Source organism: Mercenaria mercenaria, chromosome 12, assembly GCF_021730395.1.
Source record: "Mercenaria mercenaria strain notata chromosome 12, MADL_Memer_1, whole genome shotgun sequence".
In the NCBI taxonomy this organism is placed as follows: Eukaryota; Metazoa; Mollusca; class Bivalvia; order Venerida; family Veneridae; genus Mercenaria; species Mercenaria mercenaria.
In genome coordinates this window covers 43,204,687-43,218,692 of record NC_069372.1, presented here as the reverse complement: position 1 = coordinate 43,218,692, position 14,006 = coordinate 43,204,687, and the positions used below count along the sequence as shown (strand labels likewise).

General features: G+C 33.2%; 1 protein-coding gene across 4 annotated transcripts in view; it reads right to left on the bottom strand.

Moving 5' to 3' along the window:
* LOC123533824 (sulfotransferase 1 family member D1-like) overlaps positions 1–14,006 on the bottom strand; it is a 59,636-nt gene that overhangs the window by 16,243 nt on the left and 29,387 nt on the right. For 2 of the 4 annotated variants that reach the window (XM_053519888.1, XM_053519892.1), the window contains exon 1: positions 7,336–7,491. The exons of the other annotated variants lie outside the window; for them this stretch is intronic. The gene's annotated coding sequence lies outside the window, so the exon portion shown is untranslated. Of the gene's footprint in view, positions 1–7,335; positions 7,492–14,006 lie in introns of those variants that run through there. 4 annotated transcript variants of the gene reach the window in all.

Sequence of the window (14,006 nt, the reverse complement as noted above, 5' to 3'; positions counted from 1 at the left end):
AAATGCAAAATATTACAAGTTCACAAAGAGGAACACTGTTGCGATGTCGTGACTTCTCCACAGTACTTGTTTATGTAGAGGAACAGCTAAACAATTAATGATATTGGTTCTCCAAACTTATTCTGTCAGTGATATGTTTTTTGTTTTTTTTTTTAATTTCTGAGATAAACCCGAAGGCCTTGAAAAAGCGTCCAAAGTAATTCATATGTTTTAACAGTGGAGTGTCCTTTATTCATCAAAGTTGCACCCAGCTATTTTGGCAATAATATTTTCTCAAAATTTAGACCAGAGGCTACCATTACATATCTATATTTCAAACTTTTGCCGGGGGAAAACACCCTAAAACCTACTCCCGATCGGAGCTATGCGACTCGCTTGTGGCACATTCCATGGCCAACATTCCAATACATTGACCAGTAGTTTCGGCAAAAGTAGTCTCCCTTGAATATACACGGATCGCGGACCCGATAACGTTTATCAATAAACAGTTTTACTATAGATTTGTATAGGAAAATATATTTCAAACATTAAAAACGATTTTTTATCGTTATTTAACAAAATTTTATAACCTCGTGAAGTAATCCTCATTTTTTGCCCTTTATTTCAATATATTTTTTATCGATGTGATACTAAAACTTATTGCTTCCATTTTTATTTGAAGTTGATGACTATGGTTTCTATGTATTTCTATGTAGAAATTTTGAAAAGATCGGTTATGTCAGGTTTTAAAGGGCTATAAAAATATTTTCTATCAAAATGACATTATTTTATAACCTCGTGAAGTATTCTCCATTGTCTGAACATTGTCTGGGTATTTTTTATTTTAAAATTGAAAAATGACAAATTGCTTCCATTTTAATTTGAAAATGAAGTAATCGCAATCTTGAGCACGCTTTTCACAAATATTTACTTGACGGTACGACGGCACAAGGCAATGCTTATCAATGTGTTGCATATCTGCTCGAACGTTTTATTTATTTATTTATACATTATGATTAAAGGTAAAACTTTTTTGAATTGGCAAACTTAAAGTCACATCTTTAATTGGAAAATTGGTCTTTAAAAGTCCGCATTAAATTAAAAAGGCAATTAGAATTAATTCTATATAATTGCTTTACAAACTGTGTGCCGGTATAATTTTTGACGATATTACAATAAACTGTTCAATAACTGAAACATTTGGCGAACATTTTGTTATATATGGGCCTAAAATATTACATACAACCCTGGCTTCTTTACGTTCACTGATCACTGCGTGAACGTAAAAGTATAAATTACAAATTAATGAATGATGGTCATATTAACTGTGGTGATAATTTGATTTAGTAGAAGATGAAAAAAGGTACACTTTACGAAACTTATTATTCAAATTGAAAAAAAAAAGAAACAAGTATATATTTATCAAATACAATAATCAATTTCACCGGTATATGACCTTTTTCATGATATATTTTTTTTTATGAAAACAAAGACATTTTTATAACTATATTATAATTCTACACTCCGTAAAGGAAAATTAATTCCTACTCCACAAATCTTCATGGTCCAATGGGGACCCCTGTTGTGCAAAATTGCCCATCAATTAGCGGCTATTACATAATCGCTGATAAGCAGCAGATAAGACAGGGGTTTTAGATTGGATTATCGTGGAGGACACCTCTTCACAAATGTTTTATGGTCTTACTGCGAATATCGTGAAACAGTGAAGTTTTATTGTAATACAATATTTTTTAGAAGCAAATAGATATTTTAGGTCAATTGTAAAATGTAAGATAGTATGTGTTTTAGACAATTATAAAATGTGTTTGATTTTTTTAACAAATGTATGTATAATATAAATGTGCACAAAATGACTCAAATGAAATGTTGAACTTATATTGTAATGGATCTAGGCATCTAAAAACACACATGACACTAGAAATTGCCAAAATTTATATTGTGTTTAATTCAGTTTAGGCTGTATTGTCCAGCTGTTCGAAACTATTCTGAAACAAACAGCTTAACCGTCACCTAAATTTCTTTTATAATTTTCTACATCCATCTAAAATTTTATGCAAAAAAGTATAATATGTAAAAAAGTACATCTATGATCAATTTGCCGATAAATAATTTAATAAATAGATATTTGTTTTATCGTTTAAGCTATAAGAAGATATACATGGCAGAACATCTCTACTTTATTTCTCAGTTGAAGATTTTTATTACAGACGTATTTTGGGGGTAATTAGCATAGCCTGGGGTATTTATCTTGTCTCCATCCGGTGTATTCGCAAAGGTCCATAAAACATCACGCGTAAAACACTTACAGCCAATATGCAGTAATTGTCAAAATCGAAATTTTCAGGGAGATAAATTAAAAAAAAAGAAACTAACACGAGAATATAATTTTACAACATTACAACGCTTCACTGTAAAAAAAGGAAAAAGCTTTCAAAAGGGAATTGAAAGAAAGGGAATTGTTTTGTGTGATGTTTTATGTATATCGTTTACCACTAAAAAGTGGCATTTTTGAGTCGGCTAAACGATGTAATCGTTTTGACGAGTCCTTGCTATCCAGCGATTCTCTAAGTCTAAATGGACCAAATAACACAGTGAAGCGATGTAGTTCCATTAGATTTCTCAAACTTCAAACAGTTCACTGCAAGAATGAAGTTAAGTTGCGTGAATCCCCTTCGCTATGACCAATATACGATGTAATCTGTCATATTTATGACTTGTAATTGTGCAATACTCGAACGTAACTCATTAAGCATAAATGTGCATTTTATGAATTGCGCAGGCTTACAAAGCTTGCGTAACATCCAGCGAAAGACAAAAAATAGTTCCACAGGGCTCCAGATAAGATGCGTATTAGCGTAAATTACGTATAGAAATAATGCAAATACGCATGTCTAATAATTTCTAAACGTATATAAAATTACAGAAATGCACACAATGCTTTTTTAAAAACAAAATCTGAATCGTCTGGATGTGTTAGGTAACATAACCGATCCCGATCAGCCTTAATTCTCCCACATTGAACGTATACACGCATCGTATGATTTCTATAAACTTTGCGTGGGTTTCTACACACACACATGAATTTTGCAGTCAGTAAACGGATAAATTATCGGAAGAAGAAGCTCTTACTGGTTTGTTTAGTTACTACAGATATTAAAAATGATTTTAATTCTTATTTTTCGAGAAATAAACAAATCGGTGAAACATTAAATTGTATTTTCTTGTAGTTTTTGAAATCGAAAGTAGATCGTCTATGTTTGGCGAAACGAAACAACTTTTTTATGAAAAGATTTAAATAAGAGGCAATTTAACCGTAAACTTCAATGTCAGATACTGCCAATTGCTGCTAAATGTCTTCGTTTCATCACAATTTGTAAAATATATTGTTCAAACTGGAGAAAAGTGTAATCGTATCCGGATATAATATATTGGGTAAATATCGAGCTGTGTTATGAAATTTTAAGAAAAAAAAACTAAAAACAAACTGAAACTGGTAGACTATACTGTCAGTACATCAATCATTAGCCGACTCAGGCCATTCAGGCCTTTGATTTATTTTTATATTTTCGGTCCATGCATTCAACGAAACTTATAACTTCATCCAGCATATACATGACAGAAAATACACATTACATACGCATGATGAACAAGTATTTTTACTGTAAAATCGTACAAATTACTTATTGTTTAATACATAATTATTTATAACCAAAGAGCTATAAAAATTATTTTTAGTTCTTTGTTACAACTCATGGAACAATGTCGGTATCTAGAAAGTCCATAAAATACAATTATTTACAGTAGCTTAAAGATGTGTTACATTCTGCTTTAATTTGCATACTTCAATAATTCTATCTAACCAAGATGCGTTTCTCAAAAATGTAGAGCCGAGTTTACCTATATACAGTCCATGGAACAAGCCCAGGAAAAGCAAAAATACTACAAAATTTCTTTTCTTCTCACACCAAGGTGTTAATTAGGTTCTTACTGAGGGCGTATGATTGCTATCAATTAGATTGATTATAAAGTCAGCACCACTGCAACTATACTAATTATTCTTATCTTATGTTATCACATTATTTGGGAGGACGGACGATTTGGCCACGGACGTTTTGGCCTGGACGTTTCGGCCTAGGATCTTTTGGCCTAGGATGTTTTGGCCAAACAAATTTTTGAGGTAGGATGTTTTGGCCAAAAAAAAACTATTTCCATAATATGCAAATTATGATCTGGACATTAATATGTTACCATATGTTACAGTATAATTAATCATTCTTTTTAAAAAAATAATTGTGAATAAAATTTATTTTCATAACTCTTTTGGTTTGTTGTAAATGGCAAATATTTTCACATACACAAACACATACAATATGTATATGTACATATACAATGTGTATATGTTTATATGTATACATATAAAAAGATTATAAAAAATAAAAATAAAATACCATGAGTATGTTTTACTATCAGTTTAATTTGTTCACTTATACTATAACATTCTTTAGAATAATCTCCAGACCAGATTTTGCACGATATGGAACCACAATTTATTTTTGGCCAAAACGTCCTACCCTCAAAAAATGCCTGGCCAAAACATCCTAGGCCGAAAGATCCTAGGCCGAAACGTCCGGGCCAAAACGTCCGCTGGCCAAAACGTCCTACATTCCATTATTTGTACAGGCTGCCTTTCATTCTGTGTATGTATCAATAACCACAATCAGCGAAATGAAAAAGATTAGATTTTATATATAAAAAACAGGGTCAAAACTTTTTTATATATAAATAATTTTGAATTTGAAAGATTATTTTAAAATTATTGCAAAGTGACAAGATATATTTTTATCATAGTCATCTTAATTTTTCATCCCACATAATTATCATTTTAATTTGATTATCTAGAATATATAGATAATTAAATAAACTTGTGTATTTTGATCTAATGTCGTAGCAGTAAATGTCATACCAGTTAAGTAATATTAACAAGATATGCAGAGATTAATCAAACATGTTATGACATGTGCCTGGAGGATATCCCTAATCCCTGAAGGAGTGTAATATCCTGACACTAATTATCAGGTTTTACTAATTTTTGAAAAAAAAAATGCTGAAAAAGTAGCTCAGAAATAGAACTGTACCCTTGTCAGACTGTAAAATTCTGCAATGCATGATTTGACTATTCTTGTTCATCTTTCCTTGTTTATTATTTTGTATTCTAAGAGATTTTGTAAATGAATCCAGTATTCTCGTAATGTTTTCAACGAGTGGCATTATTAATTGTACATTATTTAAAATGCAGGCGCGTAGGAAGGCCTAAAGAAAAGAGGATTCACCAAAAAGGTGAGGGGTATGGGGACCGCTTAGGTCCCCATCGAGTCCAGGGCAGAGCCCCCGGCGAAAAAATCGTTTGCTGAAAATTATATAATATTTCAAGCTCTTACTGTTGATATTACCGATTAAAATTTTACAATTTATGGTAGCTCTAATTGAAGAAACCATATAAACCAATACAAATTTTAAGCCATATATAACCCAATTTCAGACCAATGATTTTAAAAATTAGGAGACAAAAGCTCGCACCCACTTTACATTTCGGCAAACTTTAATTTTAGAACAGAATTTTAAAGATATTTTGATACAAATAAAAGTCAGAAATCCGAGTCTTTGTGTTTCCATTTTTCGGCAAAGGCCGATTCTGATTTTATCAAAATTTACCAATTTTATCGAATTTTACTCAATTTTAGCAAATTTTAAACAGTGTAATCTTTAATCTAAATAGAACTAATATAATTGGCCTCAAAATAACTTTTTGAAGGACACAATTTAGAACATTACAAAATAAACATTAAAAGTTAGGCCAGCATTCTTTTGTGTAAGTGTTAGGGACCTATGGTGGCATACAAGCGCACAGTCCGGGACACCGGCAACCGTAGGCAAGTCCAGTAGTGATGATGTACACACCGCAAAATTTAGGCGTTACTTACACAGTGATAATGTAACTATTCATTATTTAATATTATCACCTGAAACTTTCAGCACCGCTAGAAAATTTAAGGCAATTTTGATAAGATAATAGCAGAATGTTAAGCAAAAATAAATAGAAACAACCGATTTTTTTTTATAAAATTACCTGTAAAATTTCATACAGCGTGATCGTAAATAGCTATTTCGTTTTTATAGTAAATAAATGTAATTAACATTTGGGCAGAAGATACCAAAAACAGAATAGAAAAATCTTTAATAGCGAACAGTGTTGTCAAACAAATTTCTGTTAAAATACCTATATCTGCATCGTGCGTGTAAAGTTTATAGCGGATTTTAATAAGTTTTAAATAAATCTTTGTTCTTAATTTTATTATGTTGTTTTTAATGATAAAAAGTAGAGTTATAGGCAGTCTATGACCGTGACAGTTGTCCCCTTGGATGTATTGTGTATAAGTCAAGAAGGGAAACCGCTGGAATCCTTGAGGATGAATTCGTCTGAGACAACCGAGGCACTTGCCTCGGTCAATTTTTCTGCCTCCTCTGCCTCGGTCGATTTTTTCTGCCTCAGTTGCCTCGGTGGACTATTTTCAAGGCGACTATTTTTGGCAACCAAGTTTTGTTTTGCCTTAGCTGTATGAATTACCAGCCGTTCTTCAAGAATCTGATCTCGGTTTGGAAAGTATTATTCGAATAGATGTGTTATAAAAACTATGGAACAAACTATAGCATATATCTTCGACGCCACAACTGTGTGACGTATGTGAGATATTTCAGTATCGTACTACGGTTATTCAAAGTGCGCATTTCAGATTAGTGTTTTCAATATTCCCCAGGCTCATCATCATCCGAAAATACCAGCCTGTAGATGTCTCCCCGGATGCGTAGCGTGGCACACTCGCTCTGCTCATTGTGCTAAGTAACATTTGCAATCAAAGCCTAAAAATGGGGGATAAAAGATCGAAAGAAGCAATGATAAGATCAGGCAAGGGTATGAAGCTAGTGCCAGTGTTTGCGCATATATTAGTAAACTGTATTTTTGTAGATTTGTAAATTTCAGAAGTAAATACAGGGCTGTAGCTTGACTACTTTGTTTGATCTTAAATACCACATACCTCAATCTGCTCCCCTCAATAAAAACTGTTACAAGTCATTGCGTAAATTATTGCATCTATTTCGGACTCCTACTTACGAGGACATGTTAAAAAAATAAGATCTCGATTTTTCAGTCGTTCAATTGAAATGTTCCACTTTTTAATGTTATTTATAAGCTAGTTCAGTGAGTGATAAAACATTCGGTTTAATATGCATATCTGAAACTACGGGATACGGTCAAAATAAATGTTTTATATTTACCTTATGCAGATTTTGGTACTCCTAATCCTATAGCTTAGTAGATATTACACAACTGTGATTCATATAATAATTTCTGTTGTAGTCGCGCACTTAAATTTCACTGTAAATGTTCACTGTGCTCAAATGTAGATGATACCATACTGGTTTATGTCAAAATAAGTTTTGCCACTATTGCAAAAAGTGGATGACAATTAAACATAATTTGATATCCTTTCATGATCCTTTCATCATTCAGACACGTCAATGAAGAAATTTTAGTAATCTTCAAAAGATTTATCAGATATAATGGCGGTCAAAATGTAAAAATGACAGTATATCATATCAGATACATTTGTATCATAATCGAAACATTGCGGCTAAATGCAAAAAATGTTTTTACAATACAACGGATAAATTGCTTTTAAATGTAAATATCGAAATGAATGCTGCAAACTGCGTATGTTGCGTTTCAGTTGCTTGGATCACATTACTATGTTATATGCACATAAGCTGCAGCGTCATTGCATTTGTAAAACAAAATGTGAAAAAAAAAGCTGTTGACAGCTGCTTTCTAATGATATTAAGAGACAGAAACTTCTTGCTCTTGCTGCACGTTTATACTTACCATTCCTTCAAAACTGTACGAGTATTTTATAATAAAAAAAATGTTATGATACTAAAATAGCTCCTTAATTAATACCGGTAGGTGGCCGCTACGGCAGGATGTAATGTATACATCTATCGCAGTTTAACATTAAATGCGTGACGAAAAGTCTCTGAATCCTTATTTCATCTTACACCTCATCTCTTCAGCCTTTAAATTTTATTTATTGATTTTCTTTTCTTTTATATTTTATTGTCGAAAAATGACGATATGTCTGTGCGTATGTTAGTATGTTGAGTTACGTGCCTGCCATGTGCATTATAGATCTACTCCGGTCATACTGACCAGTCGCTTTCAGAAGAAGCTACAAGTTCTACTTCTTTCCCAGAATCTTCACCCTTGGGGAGATTCAACTGACCTGCACTCCCTTTTTTCACATCCTCCCGCTGAATAACTGGTTGCGCTTCGCCTTGACCCCCTATATATGTAATTAAATAGGCGTGTTAAAACGTACCAAATAGTTATTACCAAACATTTACAAGGATTGCATTTTTCATTCGTGTAACATTCGGATCCCGAATTGAAATTCGCGCACTTCGCATCGTCATTTCGTACTTGGGCACTTACAACCGGAACAAAAAAATCCACAAGAAAAGTTTACATCCTACGTTTTCTGGCGATTTTACGTTTACTTTCCTACAATATAAATTCAATTTTTTCCAACCCTAATCTGATTTCAAAGCATGGTTTAGATTTAAAATAAACCGACGAATTTGTTGGTGTCGAAAGCAAAATCTCTTGAAACTTAATTATTTATCACTTTAGTTTATATCATATGTATTTCATTTTATCAAAATATCATTGATGGGACAACTGTGCGGTTTATTTTCACTAATTTTGAAGAATATGAAGCGCTAAGTTGCTGTTGATGAAACTTCATTTATGCTGTAATCATCAATTAATATCTATTTGAATGTTCTTTTTCAACCTAATGAGGTTTAATTCTAAGTAAACGTCACAAATAATGTACTGATGATTTGATACGCATTTTGCACTTATCTCTGTTATGAGTTATAATGATATCCACCTTGTCATTGTATGAAAGAAGAACTTTTTTAGAGAATACTTATGTCCTTTTCAGCATGAGAGCAACATTAGACGAAACTTAATAGGGAAAATGGTTTGAACATTTTTACATTTAATTTTACTCGAATAAGCGTCATCAAGAAGAATATTCTTCATACACCTCCCAAAAAGTAGGTCTTGTGACCTCCATCGCAAGAGAGACACATTACAAACGAACCACAAATCGGTATAAGTACTCGGGGTAGATCGCGGAGTAAACGGGTAATGTTTTTTCTTTTAATTATAACAACAGCGCAACAAAGTGTGTTTTATCAAATATCCTACTTTTCTTGGGGGATCCCCCACAAACCTCCTATGGGAGAGAGTGTGGGACACAACCTCCCTAACTATTACCCCTCTGACTGTCGTCGCTTTGCCTTACCACTCAAATTTACCCAACAACCATGAACAAATGTGCGTACTCAGTTGCCTCGGTAAAATTTAGTCTCGCTACGGCCGAGGACATGTTCTAAAACTAACACCTATATATATAGTACACTAATTACTTAATTGGAACACATCCAGTCTAGATCTAGGATAAAGATGTAAAAAAAAATAAATAAAAAAATAAAAAATAAATGGCAAAATTATGTGGATTCACGGGCGTACTGGCGTATAGGTAGCTACGCGCCTGAAATGCACACACTGTATTGAGTTTGTAAATATCCATCCTAAAGTACATCATAAAGTACATCATTTTAATTCCTTTAACTGGAGAATAATTAGAAAATATTGTAATACGCTTCACGAAACTTATTTAGCTGTTTTCAGGATATAGCAAAATAACATGTTTGAAGATCTATTAAATATTTTATGTATAAATCATACATAAAGACATACAAACAACAGCATTTATAGTTACACTCTGCTTTCTTTAACTGATATCATTACATTATTTCATCAAATATATATGAATGACTTAACAATTATTTACCCATTTTAAATTTGAAATGCCCTGTTCACTTTTGTATTCTGTTAGTGCGTGAAATAATGTTTAATATTTATGAAAGGCAACATATAGGTCCGGGTGTTTAGAATTTGTAATATTTTATATGTATATATCGATGTCATACACAGTTCACATATCTTACTTTTAGCAATTGAAATAAGTTCTTATCAGAAATTCTTATCATTTTCATTTTTAAAAGAAATGTGTCACCATATATTAACTATTCATGCATTTCATGCTTAAGAATAAGTCTTTTTTATATATATATATGCATTAACCAATTGTTTTGTAGTAAAAAATTATTTCTATTGTAGATAAAACTTTGTTTCAATTTATTACTCTTGTTAATAATATTTTATTATCATACTAAAATGGAAAATAAAACTGTTTTTAAAAAGAAAAATGTATATCTGTTTTTTCTTATGTATATAAAACAAATAATTTTCTATTGCAAACTCATATAAGAGAAATGTGTTCTCCTTATCATAAGCAATCTAAAGATCATTATCTAATCATGCTTACTATCATGCTGGTTTTTCTCTGCCACAGAGCGAGATGCATGTAATTATAATTATCTATTAATGATGCATGCCCTTGAGGTTACCTGACTCAAAAAGAGCGATAATTTGGGCAAATTCGTAGCAGTGTATATGCCAAACAGCTGGTTTATCGATACTTTAGTGTAAAGGGAAACAACTACAACGGCGCACAAGGCAAAAAATCAATACCGACAAGAGTTGCGGTTCTCGTATATTTCACGCTCAAAGTTGGGGATGATTCTAAACTAGAGCCTAACCCCACCAAATAAAGATATTTCTGGATCCGGACCTGCCCTTAGGCATGACTAAGGCCTTTTAGGTCGCTGTCTAGTGTCAGAATTGCTTCTCCTAACCTCAAGTGTCGGAAGCTATTTGCAATGTAGAATATATTTCCTGTGAAGAAGCTATCCAACAGACTCGTGGAAATCGTAAAGTGCACTAAACTGTACACAAAATGTTCAGATAGGCACTCCTTCATATAACTCGGACGAGGGATCTAGCAAAGTTTTACAACATTTTAGCTTATCAACGAAGTCAGCGGAGATCATAAAATCAATCTGTTGTCAGGCTTAAGATTCAGGCGTGCTAAAACCCCTAATTGAAAACCTTTATTGACATAATTACATTTATTTGATATAATAGAGCTCCATCAGGTTTGAATAGTTTAAATGGCTGCGATATGTATTTCTGTGTACAGACTGAAGGTTTAAATGACCAGTATGGTAGTCGAATTATTCAAAAGACCTAATGGTCTTGAAAGTAAGAAATTTTACAAAGTTTGGAACGATAACACTTTTATTAAATTGAACAGACCGTTTGAAAAAGGTAAGATAGTTCAATGAAGCAGATGAGTTAGATTTCATTTGAGGTTGTAGAATATTTTGACAAAAAAAACCTAAAAAAAACAAACTGTTAATTATTCCTGAAATATTTTTTTCTGTACTATTTGAATAGTGTTATTGGATCTTTCACACCTGCCGAGAATGATTATTGGGATTAAGAACTCTCCCTTAAGGTAAATGTCGTGAAGAATTATCCTTTATTATATTTGGCGGGAATCGAACACGATTTCTCCGTGCAATTTTCATATTTATAGCAACTAAAATGTAGTCCGTCATGTCAACAAAGGACGATGAAAGCAATCGTTTGAAGCATTCTGAAGTGTATTTTTAAACGTAAATCGTCAGCCTTTGGAAAACAATTAGGATAATTTAAAGGGTGGCAGGAACTAGATATAGTGCATATTATCTGACCTGGCGAAGATATTTTTAGTGCAGGCTGAACCATTAAAATCAGTAGGTAACTTGGTGCATCGGTTTGATTCGTAAAAAATCGATACTTTCCGTATCGGCTTTTATGGCTGATAATACAAATATAACCCGCTGACTTACAAATGCAGTCATAGTGTAATGGTTTACACAGCGGATTTTTATTGTAAGAGATGTGGAAAGTGATTCGTGTGGGTTCGATCCCCGATGACTCCTAGTTATATATTTTTAATATTATTCCACTTTATCTTCAATTTCTTTTATATGCTTTTTATATTTTAGGTCTTGTTTTTTTCCTTTAATTTTGTATATAATGATTTTTTTTTATTTTTTCTTTATATCAACAATTCAATTTTACAATGACAATGACAGTAGAACCATTAAAATCTAATCTTCTCCCTCGCTAGCACTCTCGGTTTCGTCACTATCACTGTCCTCAGCTAAGTCAATGACCAGATTGTCCATCGCAACATCAACAACAATATCTGTCTCCCTATAAGATATTTCTGTCTTTTGAGCATGGACACAGGCTCTCCTCCAGCGATCAGCCCCTATCTCTTCAAATGCCGAATTTGCTATTTGAACAAGGTCAGCAGACCTATATGTAAGGTTTCTGGATGCGATGATGCTCTTCACCTGACTCCATATCAGTTCAATAGGGTTAAGGTCCGGATGATACGGCGGCAATCTTAGAACTTCATGCCCATATCCTCTGACAATGGCATCAATGACATATGCTGGCTCGGGTTTATTCATTTTAGCTAGTGCCAGGAGCTGGGGTCTAAGCAAGGCTGGATCATACTTTAATTGTGCTCCGTCAACCATTTCTGAAATAGAGAAAATAGGTTTGATAAAAAATGGTTATTCTTCTATGTATTGCTGATCTGATACAATGTAATATAATGAATTAATAAATGGAGTTGTGTTTTTTAGTATAAAATACCTGTATATCTGCTTTCCGAGTGGAAGAATTAGGACATTTGCTGGACTGAACGGAGTGATAAGATGCATTGTCCATAACAATCGCACTCTTCTTTTTAATATTTGGTAACAATTTTTCTTGCATCCATTTAAAAAAATTTTCCACATTCATTTCATGATGATAGTCTCCAGAAGAGCTAGACGCTTTATAGATAAGAAGCGCCCCTGGAACAAAACCCTCATTTGAACCACCGTGCACAATAATCAGTCTTTGCCCCTTGCTCACAGGGGTTGTAACACCATCCATGCCGGGTGCCTGCCAGCAATACTTAGCTGTATGACTTGTGTCTACCCAAGTCTCATCAATGTAAAGGAAGTCATAGCCAGCTTCTTCAAGTTGTTTCTTCTTCGCGTAATACTTCAGCCGTAACTCCACCACACTTTGCTTTTCCACTAACACCTTTCTCTGACTGTTCGTTCTCTTCCATCTAAATCCAAGTTCCCTGATAATCTTTCTTAACAAACTTTTACTGCCGATAAAGTCAATGTCTTCCTTCAAAGCTTCGTGCAAGTTCGTTAAAGTTGGAAGTTCGTGCCTAACTGTGTAAAATTCATAAATCTTATTGCGTATGGCACATCTGTCAAAATCATCGACCGTCTTCAGTTCCTTAGGGGATGTCCGCTTCGGCGATGTCAGGGAGCCCGAGTCTTTAAATTCTTTACGGATCCTGCTACTAATACCTGTTGCCTCCGCTGTCCTTTGTAAGAACGAGTATTGCGGTATGTTAGATGGTTCTTTCGCTTCTTTCACGAAGTAGTTAGCAACGTTGTTAACTATCTCTTTCGATGTTGAAGTCAAAGCTTTAGATTTTGTGTTCGACATTTTATGCTGGTCAACTGACATCGACACTGGAAAGCTTAGATCAGTGTGTATTCATTTATATAAAATAAAGAAAAGTTTTCAATTTCCTCGTGAATATCGTGCAATTTTCGATAGTTTAAATACCAACCCTTAAACTATTTGAAGGACATTATGAAATACAAGATAATTAATCTAAGCTGTTGCAGATATTGAAGAAAACAGGTTGTTTTGGTTAAAGAAAAAAAACTCGATATATATCAAGATATATATTTTAATGAAATATATAAAAAATATAGTAATCCTATCGCGGGATCGAACTTGCGTCCTTTTCAATTCGAGGTAATTGCCATAACCAATACACCAGTCGGTCGGTCATGACATCAATACTCATATTTTGCATTAACACATCTATTCCCTTTTACGG